Source organism: Camelus bactrianus, chromosome 3 (genome assembly GCF_048773025.1).
Source record: "Camelus bactrianus isolate YW-2024 breed Bactrian camel chromosome 3, ASM4877302v1, whole genome shotgun sequence".
NCBI lineage: Eukaryota > Metazoa > Chordata > Mammalia > Artiodactyla > Camelidae > Camelus > Camelus bactrianus.
In genome coordinates, this window is record NC_133541.1 from 88,673,116 (window position 1) to 88,692,620 (window position 19,505).

Below are 19,505 nucleotides of genomic sequence, written 5' to 3' on the forward strand. Positions count from 1 at the left end.
GGAAAAAAAATGTTTATTGTTCAAACACTTTTCATTAACTAAAGAAGTACTTGAACAAATACAATACTTCAGGGCTTATGCGTCAGAAGACAGTTCCAGGCACTGAAACTAAACTAGGGAGCGAGAAGACGAACAGCGTCGCTGCTCTTGGGGAGTTTTATTAGCAACAGTAGCAGATTTTTGAAAAGCCCCGGTACTGAGGCCCATGAACTATTTCCACATTAGATTATACTCACAATAGTCCCCCTAGTTCACAGATTCACTTTCTGTGGTTTCAATTAACCCAAGGTTAACTGTGGTCCGAAAACAGTCCATGGAAAATTCCAGGAAGAAACAATTCCTCAGTTTTAAATTATCCGCCGTCCTGAAGAGCGCGGCGAAATCTCGCGCAGGCGCAATCCGTCCCGATCGGCCGTAAGTCACTCCCTCAACTGGCATGCTCTGCCGTCAGTCACTTCTGGGCTTACGTCATTAGATCAGCGAGTGGTATCATACAGCTTCGGTTCACGTAACCCTTACTTCACTTACTAATGGTCCCAGAGCCGGAGAGCAGTGGTGCTGGTAATTCAGTATGCCAAAGAGAAGCCATGAAGTGCTTCCTTTAAGTGAAAAGGTGAAAGTTCTTGCCTTAATAAGGCAAGAAAAAGTTACGGTGCTGAGGTTAAGATCTACAATAAGAACACATCTTCTATGTGTGAAATGATGAAAAAGGAGAGAGTAATCTGTGGAAGTTTTATTGTCACCCTTCAAACTACAAAAGTTACAGCCAAGGTGTACTTTAAATGCTTAGCTGAGATGGAGAAGGCATTAAATTTGTGCAGTAAGATATCTGTATGTATGACTGAAACTTGTTATACACCAAGAATTGATACAACATTGTAAACTGACTATACGTCAATAAAACAAAAAAAAAAAAAAGGAAAAAAAAAGATATCTGAGGCCACATTCACTTAACTTTTATTACAGTATATTGCTATATTTGTTCTATTTTACTATTTATTATTGTTAATTTCTTACTGTGGTTCCGTACAATCTGAGCTTTCAGGCATTCATGGAAGTGGGGGGAGGGAGGCTTGGAGCACATCCCCTGCAGGTAAGTGGTGACGACTGTAACTTTCCTTGGGAACTCAGGAGAAAGCCCATAGGATGAAAAATTCTCTTTGATGACTTAGGAAGTTAAGATTGGCCATGAGAAAATAAGCTCTGTACATCATTTTATGTAATATTCAGAAGGTATATATTGAAAAGGCTACTACAGACATTTTTTTCAGTTTAAGAAGACATAGGATCTGTTTTTTTGGGGGGGTGAGTAACCAAGACCTGGAGCATGCAAAGCATGTGCTCTAGCACTTGAGCTATACCCTCCCCCTCAGGATCTGGTCTTAAGGAAGTCCAATTAAAAATGGAGAGCAGGACAAATTAAAATTTCTCAATACACACACAGACAGGTTAGAAAGTTTTGACTAAATTTACGTTTTTGTTTCTTAAATCAGCCAAGTAACTACAATATGGCTGCACAGCAAGCAATAGGTTAAATTCAAACAGTTGAATGAGCTCTAGTTGGGAACTCAGCTAGAACAACATTCATACGATTGAATTAATTCAGAAAGCTTAAAGGCCCAAAAGTAGGTTGACTGCAGGTAGACTGCAGTTTTTCTTTCTTATTTGCCAGTGCAAAAGGGGCAATAGAATTTTTTTTTTTAATTTGAAAATGAGATCTTGTCTAATCTTGGGAATTTATGGTGAATTTTGGAGAAAGTTTCACCCTGGAGAATTCTATACATACAGTCATAAGCATAAACACATGGGCATCTGTCAACACGAAACAATTCACCAGAAATGGGATGAGCATCTGTTGTGTGTGCCCTCATGAAGATGAGTGTCACAGCAGTTGTCTTCTAACATGCAAAACGAGCATCAGAGTAGAGGAGGACCAAAAGTTAGATAGGTCACGGTCAATGGGCTGAACAGAATATAATAGCTTGACTATTCTTCAGGTGAGGATAGATTATGCCAGGAAAAGGCAACCTCTCCTGCACCATTAGCTCTTCTGAAAGCTTCCGGGAAACTGAACGGAAAGCAGAGACTTTCCTCTTTTGGATCAGCAGCAATCATAATAACAACAACAATAATTAATAAAAGCTATCATTTGATGAGAGTTTACATTGTACCCCATTTACTCAGTTAATGGTTTACATTTATGAATTTCATTAATCTTAACACTCTGCAAAAGTTGATAAGACTATTATCTCTATTTTACATGTGATGATACAGAGGGAGCAGCAACTTGCTCAAAATCACAAAGCCAATGAGAGGTAGAATCAGTATTTAAACCTTCTCTGAAGCTCATGCCGCCATGCACTGCACTAGATTTCCCAGGGTCTTGACTGATGCACAGGCATTTTTGGTGGTTGTGAAGTGGTGGGGGTGGCAGTTCATCACTCTGTCCAGCCAGTTGTTTTCCCTGGATTTTGTAAGAGATCATGTTTAAGGTAAACTGGTTATCACCTGCCTAGACACAAGTGATTTACAATTATTTCTTTATTAAGAAAATGTTCAGTGTGTGAGTGGTCTCTGTCTGAAAAAGTGCCAACAAAGAGGCCTTGTCAGTTTTTTGGCAGAGACACATCTAAACACATAAAAACAAGTTTAAACACTATCATTTCTGCATAATTCTTTCTTGGCATCATCTCTCACTTGCCACAATTTGCAGCCAGAAAACACTTATTTCTACTTTTTTTACTCTAGAAATAATCCAGCCTTAAGTGGATCTAATTCCTCCCCAGAAGAGAAACAGCCCTGTCAGGACTTGGTTGTGTGTGCTATGTTTGAGGCATCAAGGTTTCCATTTACTGCACAGCTGCACGGACTCCGGAAGCTGGTGTTAAGCCAGAGCTCTGTACCCACTGAGATCTGCAGTCTGGAATGATAAACACACAGCTGCCTGTGGCAAGGGCCACAGGCATAATAGATGGCCACGTCTCAACCACAGTCAGGCAAAGCCAGGACAAATCATTAATCCCACTGCTCATATGTTAAATATCACAAAACATGTACAAAATGGTGAGCTGTCTCCATGGAAGACGGTGGTGATAGGAGGGGGGAAAGGCGGAAGCAATTTAAGGGAACAGGAGAGAGTAAGTGGCTGTAAGTCCTTTGTAAAGTCCTGCTGGAGACTGATTTACTGCCACGAAGCCCTCTTGCTGCATATAGTTCATAAAGCCTATGACCTACGCACTTGCCCACGGGACCACAATAACATTTATCTAGCATAAATTAATGTGTTTCAACCACTAATTCAATTTGGCCTGCCTCATTCTTCTGGTTTTGGCAAAGCCGAGCCCTGCTATAAAGTCACTGGGTGACTCACACGAATGGCTGTTTGTTAAGGAGTCACACACCACCAGGAACAAAGAGTGCTATTAGTTGAGTAGTCATAAAATCTACCTCCAGAGCACATGTGGAGCTGTGCTAATTGAAACTTCCTCTTTAGAGGGGTCTGATCAAAACCAGCTGTAGGAGTCAAGCAGGAGCCGATTTCAACATCGCATTAAAAGCCCAGCAGATTCAGAGAGAGCGGCGGCATCTGAAGCAAGAGGGCATTCCGGCCGAATAGGTGCTCTATAATTGGCCCCTGACATGCTGCAAAAGAGAGCTTGTGACCCGAACCTGAAGAGCAGCGGAAGGAAAAACCTTCTCCTCAAGCATCATTTGAAAAAAGAAATCCATAGTGCAGTTCCCCTCATAAAATTCCAGATCTGCCAACCTTTTCAAGGAACACATGGGAAAAAACCACAAAGGCCTAGAGAATTTAAGAAAATGAAATGGGATATTGTTCTGAAAAGATAAAGACAAGAGCTTAAATATTTTTGTTGTAGTTTAGCCTTTTAAGAACATCCCATTAGCATTAAAAAGAAAAACAAGATGTCCAGCACATAGAGGAGCAAACAAACAAAATCCAAGTAAAAGGCAAAAACGGAGGAAACAAAGCAACACAGACTGTACTTAAACAGGAAAATGAGAACTATCTCCTTCTCTCTGGCTGTATATGCATTTCCTCTTCTAAGACATAAGGGCAGCATTCTGCCAGTGTGTATAGAAGCAAAATGCATCCATAGCTTTCCCTTTTGTGTTTGTTTTACTTGAGAGTGGTTTAGCCATTTGTAAAAGAAGCAGTCATTGACAGATGATTATAAATAGCATATCCTACCCATCAAGTATTTGAATTTTATTTAATTTAGATGAGTGGAGTGCCTGGAAATGTTAAAGGAAGTTTTGTTTTATAACACCTTTAAGGAGCATATAAATTAGGAAGGATGGATACTCTTTTTTAAAATTTATTTACTCATCAATTTAATGAAGCGTCTAGTTTGAGGGCTATGTCACAGTGATTTGTAGAGATACAGGCTGGGGAGGTTTATTTATACAGATGTGGAAAGGATCATTATGTTTTATTCCACAAAAGGATAAGAGTAACTATATAATATATGAATTATAATGATTATTCTGGAGGGTACAGTTATAGCCCCACAAATAACCATGAAAGTTGAAAACGTGCTTCATTTTCATCCTCTTTTTAGAATGCATTAAGTGGTTAACCTCTTCTTATTTTCCCCCCTTTTCACAAATAAAACATATTGAATCACTGATTTTAAAAACTAAACAAAACATCTTCACAAGAGTAGACGTTTCATAGTTATATAATTCTCTTTTCCCTCTTTATGCTTGAAAATTTGCACCCAGAGTTTAACAGTCACTAACCCAAAATGTGGCCTCTGGTATCTGTGATATGGTTATTTGAATTTGTGCAGATATGAGTTGAAAGTATTTCTAATGCATCTTTATTACTCATTTGACTTGCCGGATAGTGAATCATTCTCAGTGCACAACGCAATTCACAGTTGTAATGCTATGCCCTTGATTCTGTTTATTTTGTTTGTCCAAGTACTGCAGACATTACGGAGGCTTAAATTTAGTGCTCTCAAACCCGAAGAAGGTTTAAGAATTTGGAAATTTTTCTAGAGATAATTCAAGATTAAATGATGAAAACAATACAATGTAAAATAGGCCAAACACAGTATTTTGATTTAAAATGGTATGTGGAAAGCAGTCATTGACTAGGTTTATCGTGATTTTCTCACTAAAATATTTTCTTTAAAATTCAAAAAGGATGAATCTTCTTATGTTGTCCCCAAAACCAGGCCTGGATCTAGGATTTTCCAATCTGAGAATTTAAAGAACAAAAAATAAAATGACTTCCAGGTTCTGTATAATTAGAAGCCGTGGAAATCTGTCCACTAAAAATGATTTAAAGTCCCTCATTCGTTTCCTACTGCTTCCCCCCTGACTCCGAATACAAAGCCAGACAGCTGTTCTCAGGATCAAGGGTACTACATTCTGGAGCAGCACAATATTGTCCCCGCTTCCCTTCGCACTAGCTGTGATTTCTGACTCTGAACAAAAAGAGATGGTCCACTGAAACTTGCAGAAATCCAGGCAGAGAGCTGGTGGGTTGCTTTGAGAGGTGGCGTTGCACAGTCCGGAATTAGAATGAAAATGCAGGTGGGCACCAAGCAAAGAATTCACTCCAGATCAGTAGGACTAGAGTGGACAAAAGCCTGCTAAATTCTGGAAATTAGACTAGGAGTTGAGCATGATCTTCTCTCTAGGAGGAGGACTAGGCCAGAAGCCATGAGAGTATAAAAGGGGTAAGCCCAGACAAATATCTCTTTATTACAGGATAAATTTTAAAGATTATCATGAAGAATATGAAAAAATACTGCATAACAAGGAAAAACATTTACCATCCTAAAGGTTCAAATGAAGAGCAGATCTGAGTCAATGAATTACAAGAACAAAAGAATTAATTTAGAATATTCTTTGGTGGCCTCATGTGGCAAAGATGGTTGGTCTCTCATTCCTCCTGGGCTGTGCATCTACAACTATATTTCTTAGGCTCCCTTAGAGCTGGGTGGTCAAGACTAAGTTTTCCCCAATGGAAGATGAGCAAATGGATGTCAATGGATCAAAAAGAAACAAAACAAAACAAAACAAAAAGCTCTGGCTCTAAACATCGACTTTTTTGCTGTTGATTAGAAATGGTGACCACAAAGGCAGCCTTGGAAGATGAATGGTGAAAATGGCAGAGCTCTCCTATGGAATGATGGAATAGTGAAATTAAACCAACTCTCACAACGAGAATGACTAGAAAATCTGGACAATTATTTTTATTATTATTATATTACTATTAAAACTGTATAAATATATCTGATAGCTATCAAAGAGCAAAGAATTGCAGAAATAAGATTAATAAAAAGACAAGGAATCCAGAGAACAGAGCCCAATATCTGGGGACAGTTGCTCCTAAGGACAACTACCAATTCTGCAACAGGAAAGTGGGAGGCTAAGAAGTCAGTAGAATTTATGGGCAACTTGCAAAGCTGTTGGGATCACCAAGGGTTAGGAGACCTGTGCACTAATGCTAGGACCCTCCAGTCTACATTCCATGAGAAACATTGATTTGGTTATAGACCAGCTGTTGCAGGGACCAATAACAGCCTCAAGTCACTCTAATCCAATTTTAGTGACTTAAATGATCTCAGATTGCTAGTTGTCTACTAAAAACAAACGTAAAAATTATATCACATTCATCCTTAATTGACTGATTTTTTTCCAAGTTAAGTTTACTGATGTAAATTTACATTAAGATAAATTTTCTCTTTTTAGTGTACAGTTCTATGAATTTTGACAAACACACATACTTGTGTAACTGCCTCCATGATAAAGGTATCAAACACTCTATCATCTCCCAAAGTTTACTCATGTCCCTTTGTGGTCAGTTTCCTCCCCTCCCCTTGCCATGGCAACCATTGATTTGATTTTTGTCACTGTGGTTTAGTCTTTTCCCCAATGTCATATGAATAGTATCATGCAGAATGTTGCCTTTTGAGTCTGGATATTTTCACTTAGCATAATGCATGAACTTCATCTCTGTGTTTACATAAATCATTTTCCCACTTTATTACTAAGTAGTATTCCATTGTATGAATGTACCATACTTTGTCATTCATCAGTTCATGGGTATTTGAATAACTTTCAGTTTTAGGTATTTCTGAATAAAGCATTTTGACATTTGAGTATGTATACACACACACACACACACACATATACAGGTTTTTGTGTGAAATTATATTTTTATTTCTCCTGGATAAATTCCTAGGAGTGGGATTGTGTGTAGTAAGTGTATGTTTAGCTTTTAAAGAAATTGCTTATTAGACTTCCACAATGGTTGTGTCATTCCCTCCAACAATGTATGAGAGTTCCAGAGGGTTCCAGGTGCTTCACATACGTGATAGCATTTGGTGTGGTCAAGTTGTTATTTTTTCTTTATTAAAAAAAAATTAACCATTCTAAATGTGTATCAATATCTCTTTGTGGTTTTAATTTTCAATTTCCTCATGACTAATGATGTTGATTTTCTTTTCATACGCTTTTTTCTATCAGTTTATTTTCTTTGGCGTTCAAATCTTTTGTCCATATTTTAATGGGTATTTTTGTTTTTCTATTCAGTTGTGAGAACTACTCATATATTCTGGATACAAATCCTTCATCAGATACGTGCTTTGCAATTATTTTTATCTTACTCTGTAGCATGTCTTTTCAGTGTCTTTCAAAGAGTAGACATTTTTAATCTTGATGAGGTAATTTTGAAGTCCTGTCACTTTCTTCTTTTACGGTTTATACTTTTTTTTGCCTTAAGAAATCTTCACTTGAAATAAGATTTCTCTTATGCTTTTTTTTCAGAAGTATTATAGTTTTACATTTTTCATTCAGGTTTATGATTATTCAATTCAAGTTAACTTTTGTTTATGGTGTTTATGGTTGACAATTTATTTGCATATGGCTCCACTGTTGTAACAATAGTTATTGAAAATACTGATTTTTCCATTGAATTGCCTTGGAAACTTTGTTGATAATCAATTGACCATATATGTGTAGGTTATTTCAGGACCTTTTAGTCTGTTCTGTTGATCTATGTGATTATCCTTTTTCTTTACCTCACTGTCTTGATTACCTACTTCGCCTACAGGTCTTATAGGTAGGCAATTTAAGTCTTTCTATTTTTATTTTTTTCAGTATTGGGGAGACTATTCTAACTTCCTTGCTTTTTCCATATAAGTTTTATAGTCAGCTTTTTGATTTCCACACAAAAAAGGTTTGTTGGTATTTTAATCGGGATTATACCAAGTCTAAAGAACATTTTTGAGAATTAACTTCTTAACAATATTAACTGGTCCAGTCTATGACCATTGTTCGGTAGTTCTCAACATATAAATCCTGCATATATTTTGTTAGATTTATCACGTATTTCCATATTTTGGTGTTATTGTAAAAGGCATTATGTTACTTAAATTCAGTTTCTAAGTCTTCATTGCAGGTATACTGAAAACAACTGATTTTCATATACTGATATTGTACCCAGTGATCTTGCTAAATTCACCCATTAGTTCTAGTAGCTATTTAATAGATTCTTTGTCAAAATGAAGACCATCATGTTAGTTGTGAATAGAGACTTTTATTTCTTCCTTTCCAACATAAATGCTTTTATTTCTTTTTCATACTTATTGTATAGCTTGGGACCTCCAATGAACAGAAATGGGGAGAGTAATCATTCTGGCCTTGTGGACAATCTTAAAAGCAGTCAGTCTTTTACCATCAACTATGATGTTAGCTGCAAGTGGTTTTGTTTTGTTTTAAGTCAATGTCCTTTATCTGGTTGAGGAAATTTCCTTCAAAGTTTCTGATATTCACTAAAAAGTAACTACACCCATAAAGGAATAATTCAACATGAATAAAAACTAAGAAAAATGAGAGACAATGAAAATGGACTAAAAAAGGACTCTTGATTATAGCATTAGGAGAGGCAAAACTTTAAAAATTTATACATTATGCATCTAGTGTAAATGAAAGGATTCAGAATTTTGGAGAGAGGTGAAGTTGATGAATCTGAATTTCTTTCCATCAGTTCTTTTTCTTTTTTTAATTGAAGTACAGTCAGTTTACAGTGTGTCAATTTCTAGTGTACAACACAATGTTTGAGTCATTATATATACACACACACACACACGCTTACTTATTCATTTTCATATTTGTTTTCATTATAAGTTACTGCAAGATACTGAATATAGTTTCCTGTGCTATACAGAAGGAACTTCTTGTTTATCTATTTTGTATACAGTAGTTAACATTTGCAAATCTAGAATTCCCAGTTTATCCCTTCCTACCTCCTCTCCCTCTGGTAACCCTAAGTTTGTTTACTATGTCTTTGAGTCTGTTTCTGTTTTGTAGATAATTTCATTAATGTCTACTTTTTCTTTTTTTTTTAGATTCCACAAATGAGTGATAGCATATGGTAATTCTTCTTTCTCTTTCTGGCTTACCTCACTTAGGATGATGATCTCCAAGTCCATCCATGTTGATGCAAATGGCATTATTTTATTCTTCTTTATGGCTGAGTATTATTCCATTGTATAAATATACCACTGCTTTTTTACCCAGTCATCTGTTGATGGACATTTAGGCTGTTTCCATGTCTTGGTTATTGCATATAGTGCTGCTATGAACATGTATGTACCTTTTTAAATTAGATTTACCTCCACATATATGCCAAGGAGTGGGATTGCTGAATCATATGGTAAGTCTATTTTTAGATTTTTGAGGAATGTCCATACTGTTTTCCATAATGGCTGCACCAAACTACATTCCCACCAACAAGTGTAGGATGGTTCCCTTTTCTCCACACCTTCTCTAGCATTTATCATTTGTGGACTTTTTAATGATGGCCATTCTGACTGGTGTGTGGTGATACCCCATTGTAGTTTTGATTTGCATTTCTCTAATAATTAGCAATATTGAGCATTTTTTCATGTGCCTATTGGCCATTTGTATGTCTTCACTGGAGAATTTCTTGTTTAAGTCTTCTGCACATTTTTGGATTGGGTTGTTTGCCTTTTTGTTACTAAGTTGTATGACTTGTGAATATATTCTGGAAATTAAGCCATGTCAGTTGCATTATTTGCAAATATTTTCTCCAATTCCGTAGGTTGTCTTTTTACTTTGCTTATGGTTTCCTTTGCTGTACAAAAGCTTGTAAGTTTAATTAGATACCATTTGTTTTGCTTTTACTTCTGTTACCTAAGTAGAGTATACTAAGAGAACATTGCTAAAATTTATGTCAGAAAATGTTTTGCTTATGTTTTTTTCTGGGACGTTTGTAGTGTCTTGTCTTATATTTAAGTCTTTAAGCCATTTTGAGTTTATTTTGGTGTATAGTGTTAGGGAGTGTTCTAACTTCATTGATTTACATGTGGCTGGCCAGTTTTCTCAATACCATTTGCTGAAGAAAATGGCATGAAACTAAAAATCAACCACAGAAGAACAAATGAGAAAAAAAAACTGCAAGGAGACTAAACAACATGCTACTAAAAAAACTAATGGGTCAAAAATGAAATCAAAGAAGAAATTTAAAAAATGCTTTGAGACAAATGACAATGAAAACACAACCACACAAAATCTATGGGATACAGCAAAAACAATCCCAAGATGGAAGTTCATCGTGACACAAGCCTTCCTCAAAAAGCAAGAAGAATCTAATAAACAACCTAACCTATCATCTAGAAGAATTAGGAAAAGAAGAACAAACAAAACCTAAAGTCAGCAGAAGGAAAGGAATAATAAAGATCAGGCAGGAAATAAAAAAACAGAGATTACAAAGACAAAAGAAAAAAATCAAAACAAGAGCTTTTTTTTTTTTTTTTTTTGAAAGAGTAATAAACAGAATTACAAATCTCTGGCCAGGCTCACTAAGAAGAAAAGAGAGAGGACACAAAATAAGAAAGGAAAATGGAGAAATTACAATCAACACCACAGAAATTCAAAAAAACATAAGAGAATACTATGAATAACTATATGGCAACAAATTGGACAACCTAGGAGAAATGGAAAAGTTTCTAGAAACATACAGTCCACCAAAACTGAATCAAGAAGAACTAGATCATTTGAACAGACCAATCACTTGAAGTGAAATAGAATCAGCAATGAAAAAAACTTCCTGCAAATAAAAGTCCAGGACCAGAGGGCTTCACTGGGGAAATTGAGCAAATATACAAAGAACTTAAACCAATCCTTTTCAGACTCTTCCAAATGATTGAAGAGGAGGGAACACTCCCAAACTCATTCTATGAAGCCACCATCATCCTGATACCAAAACCAGACAAAGACACTACCAAAAAAGAGAATTACAGACCAGTATTGTTGATGAATGCAGATGCAAAAATCCTTAACAAAATATTAGCAAACAGAATGCAACAACACATTAAAAAGATCATGCACTATGACCAAGTTGGATTAATCCCAGAGACACAAGGATGGGTCAACATATGCAAATCAAAGTGATACACCACATCAACAAAAGAGAGGATAAAAATCACATGATCATCTCAATAGATGCAGAAAAAGCACTGATAAAATTCAACACCCATTCATGACAAAAACTCTTATCAAAGTGGGTTCACAAATAGACTTCAGGGGACAAGTCTCAAGATTTTCATATTTGGTTTATCATTTATTTTCTGTTTTATTTCCATCCAGAATTGTTTTTGGTGGAAGCAAACGGAGCCCTTATTATTAGTTCACATCTCATTAGTACCCACAATTTCTACACATATGGACTGGAATACTTTACTGTGCTGTCTCTGAAAGATAATAGGAGATAATAAATGTTTTATTTTCACTGATTCCTCCATCCTCCCACCAGTATCTTTCATAATTTCAAATTATTTGCTGAGAATTACTTTTTCATTTTTTGAGATTCAGTTTTAATATGCATGATTGTAAGAGCTCTGCTATTTGCATGTTTATTTTTTATTTATTTTTACATCCTTGAAAGTGAGGAAAAAGCTTACTATTTACTTGTGAGGAAGAGAATAGACACTACCTTTATAAAATTCCAGGAAACTGATATTGCATAAAGAATAGCAATATTAGTAACATGAAAAATAGAATATAAGACAAAAAGAATTAACAAGAAAACTAGCATACATATAACCAAACAACTGACTAAGTAATCTAATCAATAACCTAACAGGTAATTAGTAGTGATGTAAATAGCAGTTATATCAAATGTAATATCAGACATAGCATGTATAATACTCTATGTGGATATAGATGTTCCACTACTAATATGAGACAAAATGGGATTTAGGGTCTGTGGCAGTCAGGGAGTTGTGCCTCCCAGATTTCCTTTCTAGAGGACTTGCTGCCCGAGAAAGAGGAGAGAGAATTGACGAACAGCCTGCAGTTGCCCCGCATCATCAGCTCTCTCAGGGGATTCATGCCAAGGCCATGTATCCTCCGAACTGCTCCCAGCCATTGCCTGAGCATGGTAGAGGTACTAGAGGAGGGCTACTTCCGCTCAGTGTGGACTTCTCTAACTGATGCCCTGCAGAGCTTCACATTAAACCATATGATCAATGACACCATGTTGATCAGGTAGGATGAGCCCCAGGTGGACTGGAGGCCAATTGCAGACATGGGAGCTGTAGTCCCATCAGTGTGGCTCTCAATTTCTGTTGTCTTTATAATTCTATTTTTACTTCATACTTTGAAAGCCTGAGGCTTTATACTAATTATCTAGGTAATCTTCTAAGTGGATTATTTCTTTACTTAGATGACAGTGCCTCCCCTTCTGATTTTTAATGCCTTGATTCTGTGTTTGTACAGAAAAGCATATACCTAAAAAAAATTAAACATAGAAGAAGGTTATTGAGGGAAAACTTGTGAAGGAATAAAGGAGGGAAAATATGAATAAGCAGGGAATGCCTTCAGCATATGATGTTGGTCCATCTCCTCTAAAGGCGGGGAATGAAGGAAGAAGAATTGGGTAGAAAGAGATTTGAACAACAGTAAACTGAGAAAATCTCAATCATGCCAAAAAGGAGTCCTTGAGTAAAGGCTGGCAGGTTAGTCCCCTGCTGAGCATAAATAACTGTTTCTAGCAATCTTATCATGCTCCATCACTGGCTGGTAGTGGTTTGATGTAAGTGTGTCTTTGACATGAACACTACAGTGGATCCAAAAATGGGGCATCCTAAGGTTGTCAGTCAACTAGGATTTCCCTGGCAGTTTCTTTTGAAGGAAGATATGAACAGTATACTTCTTTGTCACAGTCCACCCTGGGACCATGTAGATCTACTTCATAAATGTTGGGAGAATGGCAACTCCATGGTTATCGTGAATCTCCTTTCCTGAGAAGAAAACTCAGATGGGAGAATTAGTGAGACAAACTACACACTTAAGCCCAGAGGATTCACAGGATATTGTTAACAGAATTTTAAGGGATAGATAATTCTTATTATAAGCAAATTATTTCAGTGACTAAAATAAACGTAATAAAAACTACTACCAGTACAAATAAGCATTAGCTATTACTGAAAACCTTACAATAATAGGAGCTTAAACAAGAGAGAACTTATCACAACACACACACACACACACACACACACACACACACACACTTTTCATGTCTGATATACCAGGACAACTTCATAGCATCTTCAGGAATCCAGGTTCTAATCTTTCTCAACCACCACTTTCAGTATGTGGGCTTCCATTTTCAAGGTCATCTTATGATTCAATATAGATGACTGCTCTAACAATCGTGTCCAATATGCCAGACAGAAGAGGGAAAGCAGAAGAGTAAGAGTGCATACCTTCCCTTTTAAGAAACATTCCTGAAAAATTTGATGCAACACTTCTGTTTCTATCTCCCTGTGCAGACAGAGTCATCACATAAGACTTCAATATTGTGTCTGCGTAATTCCAGGAGAAGCATTTCACATAGTAACATGACATTCATACTAGAATTTATTATATGGTCACCATCTAGATAAAAGTGAAGAGAAAATATGCCAGAATATCATCAGACATCTCTTATCAGAAAAGAAAGGAAAAATAGAGATTGAGGGAGATATTAGACAGCAAGTAGATGTCTCTGCTACACTAATCAAATGATTTTCTGAAACTAGTGTAACTTTGACACAAAATCAAAACTAGACAGGAGGCTGCAAAAAAAATTACAGACATATTATACTGATAAAATGCATGTAAATAAAATATTAGAAAAGCAAGTCTGTTACAGCATAAAAAATAATAAATATACCAAATACAATTTGACTGATCAAGATTTGTCCCAGGAAATAAAGTATTATGAATGAAATTCAACACATTAAGTCACTAAATGAGATGAACCAAATGAGAATTTAAATGTACACAGAAACCTTTTTGGTAAAAATCAAAACCAATTAATCTTTAAAAAATATTTGCAAATGATGAATTGAGGATTCTTAAAGAGTATCTATAAAAAGCCTACAACACACATGACATGTAATGGTTAAACCTGAAAAACATTCTCATTAAAAGACAGACAAAAAATTATATATGCCAATTGATACTATTTAACATTTTTATTAAGGCCCTAGCCAATGCAAAAAAAGAGATACAAGATTTTATAAGGAAAAATATGTGATCAATGTGGTTGATATAATCAATTTATGTATGATATCCAAGAAACTCCAGAGAAGAACTGTTAGAACTTATATGAGAATTTAGCAACTTTGCTGGAATCTAAGACCAACATTCAAAAATCAAAATCATCTCGTAGTAACATTACTACTCATTCTAATAATGTAACAATGAAAAGATACAATTCATAATAGCAATAAATATTTTAAGATAAAGATAGATACATCTAATTAAAGATGCAAATATGTGAAGAAAATTACAGTGTATTACTAAAATAAATAATTTTCAAAAGCCTAAATAATACGCTTATGATAGAAAACCTTAATATTTAGATGAACATTTTTTCCCAAATTCATCTATAAGTTTAGCTCACTTACAAAGAAAATCCACTTAATTCTCTTTTTCATTAACATGGCAAGCTAATTCAAAAATTCAGATGTAAGAGTAAAGGCCAAGAAAAAAAAGGTAATTCTGAAAAACAGTAAGAAACAATTTCCCTAGGAGATATCAAGACTTTTCAAAATGTCACACAGTTATAATATTCCAGGTGGAAGCAGACACACAGACAGATGGGTCAAAGTAGAGGACTCAGAAAGAGAACTACACTTAATTGGAAAGTTATTATTTGAGAGAGGTAGAGAATTGCTTACATATTCACTAAATGGTGATGAGCCAATTGGCTATTCATCTTGAAAAATTCAACTCCTACCTTGCATAATAACAAAAATAAAATTTAGGTAAAGACTTAAATTTGAAATGCAAAACTTTAAACCTTTTTGAAGGATATGCCAGAGACTATCTTTATGACCTTTGGGTAAGGAAGACTTAAATATGGCTCAAATATCACTTACACAAAGGAAAATACTGATACATTTTATTAAATAAATATTAAACCATTCTTCAGTATGATTCCAAAAACTAAGTTAAAGGCAAGTTTCATGCTAGAAGAAGATATTTTATATATATATATATATATATATATATATATATAAACAACAAAAGGATAGAATCCAGAATATATAAAGAATACACAGAAAATGTTATGGGAAACAATTCACGGAGTAGGTAACTTGAATCATGCATATATACCCTTATACAAACCTTCAACCTCAGAATATGACTGGACATAAGGTCTTCAAAGAGACAATTAAATTACAATAAAATCACCAGGGTGAACTCTGACTAGCATCCTTACAGAAAGAGGAAATTTGAACACAGGCATGTGACAGAGGGAAGACCATGTGAAGATGCAGAGAGATGACCACCTACAAGCCAAGGAGAGAGGCCTCAGAGGAAATCAGCCCTGATAACACCTTGATCTTGGATCTCCAGCTTTCAGAAGTGTGAGAAAATAAATATCTATTATTTAAATCACCCAGTCTGTGGTACTTTGTTGTGGAAGCCCTAGAAAATGGAATATATTGTGATAGAAAGAAAGCTCCCTGCATTTCCAGATGCCCTTGGGAGTGGCATCATGTCAGCTTGAGAACCTCTGCCAGGAAGGATCCCTATCCCAGCATATATGCATGGGAAGCATGGACAAGACTATCACTGCAGCTGTCAGGATGAACAAACTCAATTGTATACATGTATCACTATGGAGAAGTTGGCCAAACATAAGGTTAAGTGAAAAAAACTAAGTTGCAGTACCAATATACATGGCATGTTATCATTTATAAAACGTTCAAACATGAAAAAAACTACTGGGTATGCTGTAAATTTACAGACATCTGGCAAAAGCATAGAAATCAAGATACAGAGTGCCCTTAGGAACTCCAGAATTTTGGCTACCCCTAAGGAGGGAGAGAAAAGAATGGGGTAGGGCACGAGGAGGGCTAGAAAGGCAACTGAAACCACCTCTGCAAAGATGTATTGCCCTTAGAAAAATCAATAATAAACATGGAAATACTTTGCTATTTGTTTAGTTTGGGTGGTAGGTAAACAGGTTAAGTTATTTTCTTTAGTTTTCTGAATGTATTAATTTTTTTTAAGAAAAGATAATTCTATACTTTATTATTACATTATAAAACAAACGAAATATAGAAACACAGTTTCCTTCTCATTAAGGAATTCACTTTTAAATTATAGGTAATAGCTGGTAAATTTTAGGAGCTATCTGGAGGATACGGTTTGTTGCATCTCCCTCATTTACTTCTTCCCCTCTGTATGGACTCCAGCTAATCTAGCAATTCATGCGCTTGCATTCTCTGCAGCTGTGTGCTAATTCTAGCCTAAACCCCTCAAATTAGCAATGGATAATAATACACTAATTAAAACTGGAACACAAAGCAGTTTTTCCAGAAGCAATGTGAAAAACCTCACTGATTATTATCTGTGTACATTACAACAATTTTAGATGTTCATTACTGAAGCTTAAAAGAAAATACACTAAGATAGACAAGCTCAAGGTTGCTTCTTGAGTAGTAAGGATTTTATTTCCCAGCTTTGGAATAAGCACAGATGTCACTATTTCTGGATCTCTCTTCCCTCTCCCCTCAAAAGCCTAAGAAGAAATACATCAAAACAACAATGGTGACAACAACACAATAAAATAGCTAATACATTTAGAAAAAGCTTTGTTATGTTTGCCTTACAAAATTACCTCCTCTGCCTATTTACTTTTTCTTTGTAAACCTATTTGACATTTGCCTGATCCCAGGTAGATGAAATAATATGAGCCTCCTTTTAAAAATTAAGCAATTCTAAGTTACATGATTCCTAAATTATTGAACAATAAAAACAATTGAGAAGGCCACTGTATTTCTCAGTCTTAGATGTATAACTGAAAGTCTTTAAATATTTAGAACTATTTAGGGCTTATATCTTCATTAAACAATATACAATGATACACAATTTAGCAATATAAATGTTATAATTAGCCATCAAATCATTATAATACAACAGAATTAAAATAATTAGAATGAACAGAGTTTATGCGAGATTATGTTACACACAGGGTTTCCAGAGTCACTGAACTGCATGTCCAGAAACCTATTTCCTAAGTCTACATGCAAAACAATGAGCACACAGGGCACTTATTCCTTGAGTTTGGAAATCTCTGTCTGTAAGATGAAAATATTAATATGGCATTTTCTCTATTCTTATATTCTATTTGAAAGTTTAGGAAACTGTGACTTTGTTCATCGCAAAATGATAAACAGAAACTCTTTATGGCAGAGAGAAAGGAGAAGAGAAGGAGAGGAGACGGGTAGGGGGTGGAGGGAGGAAAGGGTAGGTTGGACCTTTTGAAGGGGTTCAAGTAAAAGAACACTGCAGCTGGCACCACCGTGGTAGTAGTGGAGGAAAGGGAGGTGAACAGAGGGATATAATGGAGGTAGCATCAAAAGATGTGTTTTACTGATGTTTATATGTGTGGTGTATAGGTATAGGACATGAAGAAAAGAAATAGAGAAATCTAAGATTAGTCTAAGATTTTCACCCTGAGAAAGTGGGTGGATAGTGATGTGATTCACCGATTGGGAATGACGAGGAAAGAAAACTTTTAATAGAGTGTAGGTAGAGTTCTGTTTTGGCTACAATCATTTGCAACATCTTTGAAACACCCAGGTAGGAATGGCAATGAAGGAGCTGGATATTTGCATTGGGAGTTCCAGGGACAGGGAGGACTGGAACTCTAGATCTGGGGGTCATTGGTTTAGGTGGTATTTAAGAAATCTACTCACTAGGTGATCCAGAGAAAGCCTGTGACTAGTGAAAAGCTCAATAAATTAAAGAACTTTTATGTGACTCTTGTAGTGTCTACATGAGAACTTCTAAATTGGAAAGGAGTGAGTTAATATGGACTATACAGTGCGATTTGTCCACATAGCCATAGAGTTCTTGTTTAGACATCCTAACTTACTGTGTGCAACTAGAAAAACATGATTTTCTATAAGTGATATCTATGTCTTCTCTCAGGAATTTTTTTCCCAGTGGATTTTTGATTTCACTAAATTACGTAAGACCGGAGATCAGTGCTCTTTATTTTTAAATCAATGTTGGCAATAATCTAGACAGACCTTGTACTATTCCCTTTTTCAGCTTGCAAGAGACTTTGTTCTTTTTGAAGTTATATGTTATTATTCCTCTCCTGTCAAGCGTGCAATAGGTACGGCCACGCATTAGTGACCCACTAAACCTAACCCATGGTATCTTTTTCATCATGTTAGCACTAATGGCAAATGAGAGCAAGATCCAAGAGGAGGACAGGCTCTTGGGACAATTTGGATTAATATGCTGAATTGTCTAAAATAAACAGAGACTCCATGTGTAATTTTCATTTCCTAAGCTATGCAACAATTACAGTTATTCTACTCAAATGTCCGTAGCAATGAGATCAGTGACAAAAATAGTGCTTGAAAAACAAGAGAAGAAATGGCAAACATGTTATTTATTTGCTTAAATCTATTATAATGAGACTGGCAGTGTTAGTCTCATTAACAGAGGGACCTTTCTTTCTGCAAGCCAGCTGGAATAATAAAGGCAGCTATGTGACATTTAAAAGGCAACTGCTCTGCTATCTGTAGATTCTGTTTCTGATGATTACTGATCACAGAGGGAAGTGATCTGAGTAAAATGCAAACCATCTTGTTCATCATCTGCATTCCCAACAAAGACAGAATTAGGGTTAAATGCTATAATACAGCAGCCAGGATATGCTGAGAAATTATTCATGTTGAAGTACTTGAACATTTATTTGAAGCATTTATTCAGTTGTTCCTTTGCCATGTGACAGTCCAAGAGTTGGCAGAAATACATCTGTTGTATTTTTTTGAATAGGCAAAAAGAAATTATAATTAGGGGGAATATTGCTTTATGCACATAAATATACTGCATCGTTTGAAAAAAGTTGTTCCAAACAAGTGACAGGGAAATCTGCAGGCTTGTTTGGTGCCTTTGTTTTAATGACAAAATCATAATCTTCA

At 35.7% G+C, this 19,505-nt stretch overlaps 1 long non-coding RNA gene across 1 annotated transcript in view; it reads right to left on the minus strand.

Moving 5' to 3' along the window:
* The window catches only part of LOC105082070 (uncharacterized), a 788,258-nt gene that overhangs the window by 536,522 nt on the left and 232,231 nt on the right, over positions 1–19,505 (minus strand). The window lies entirely within an intron of this gene.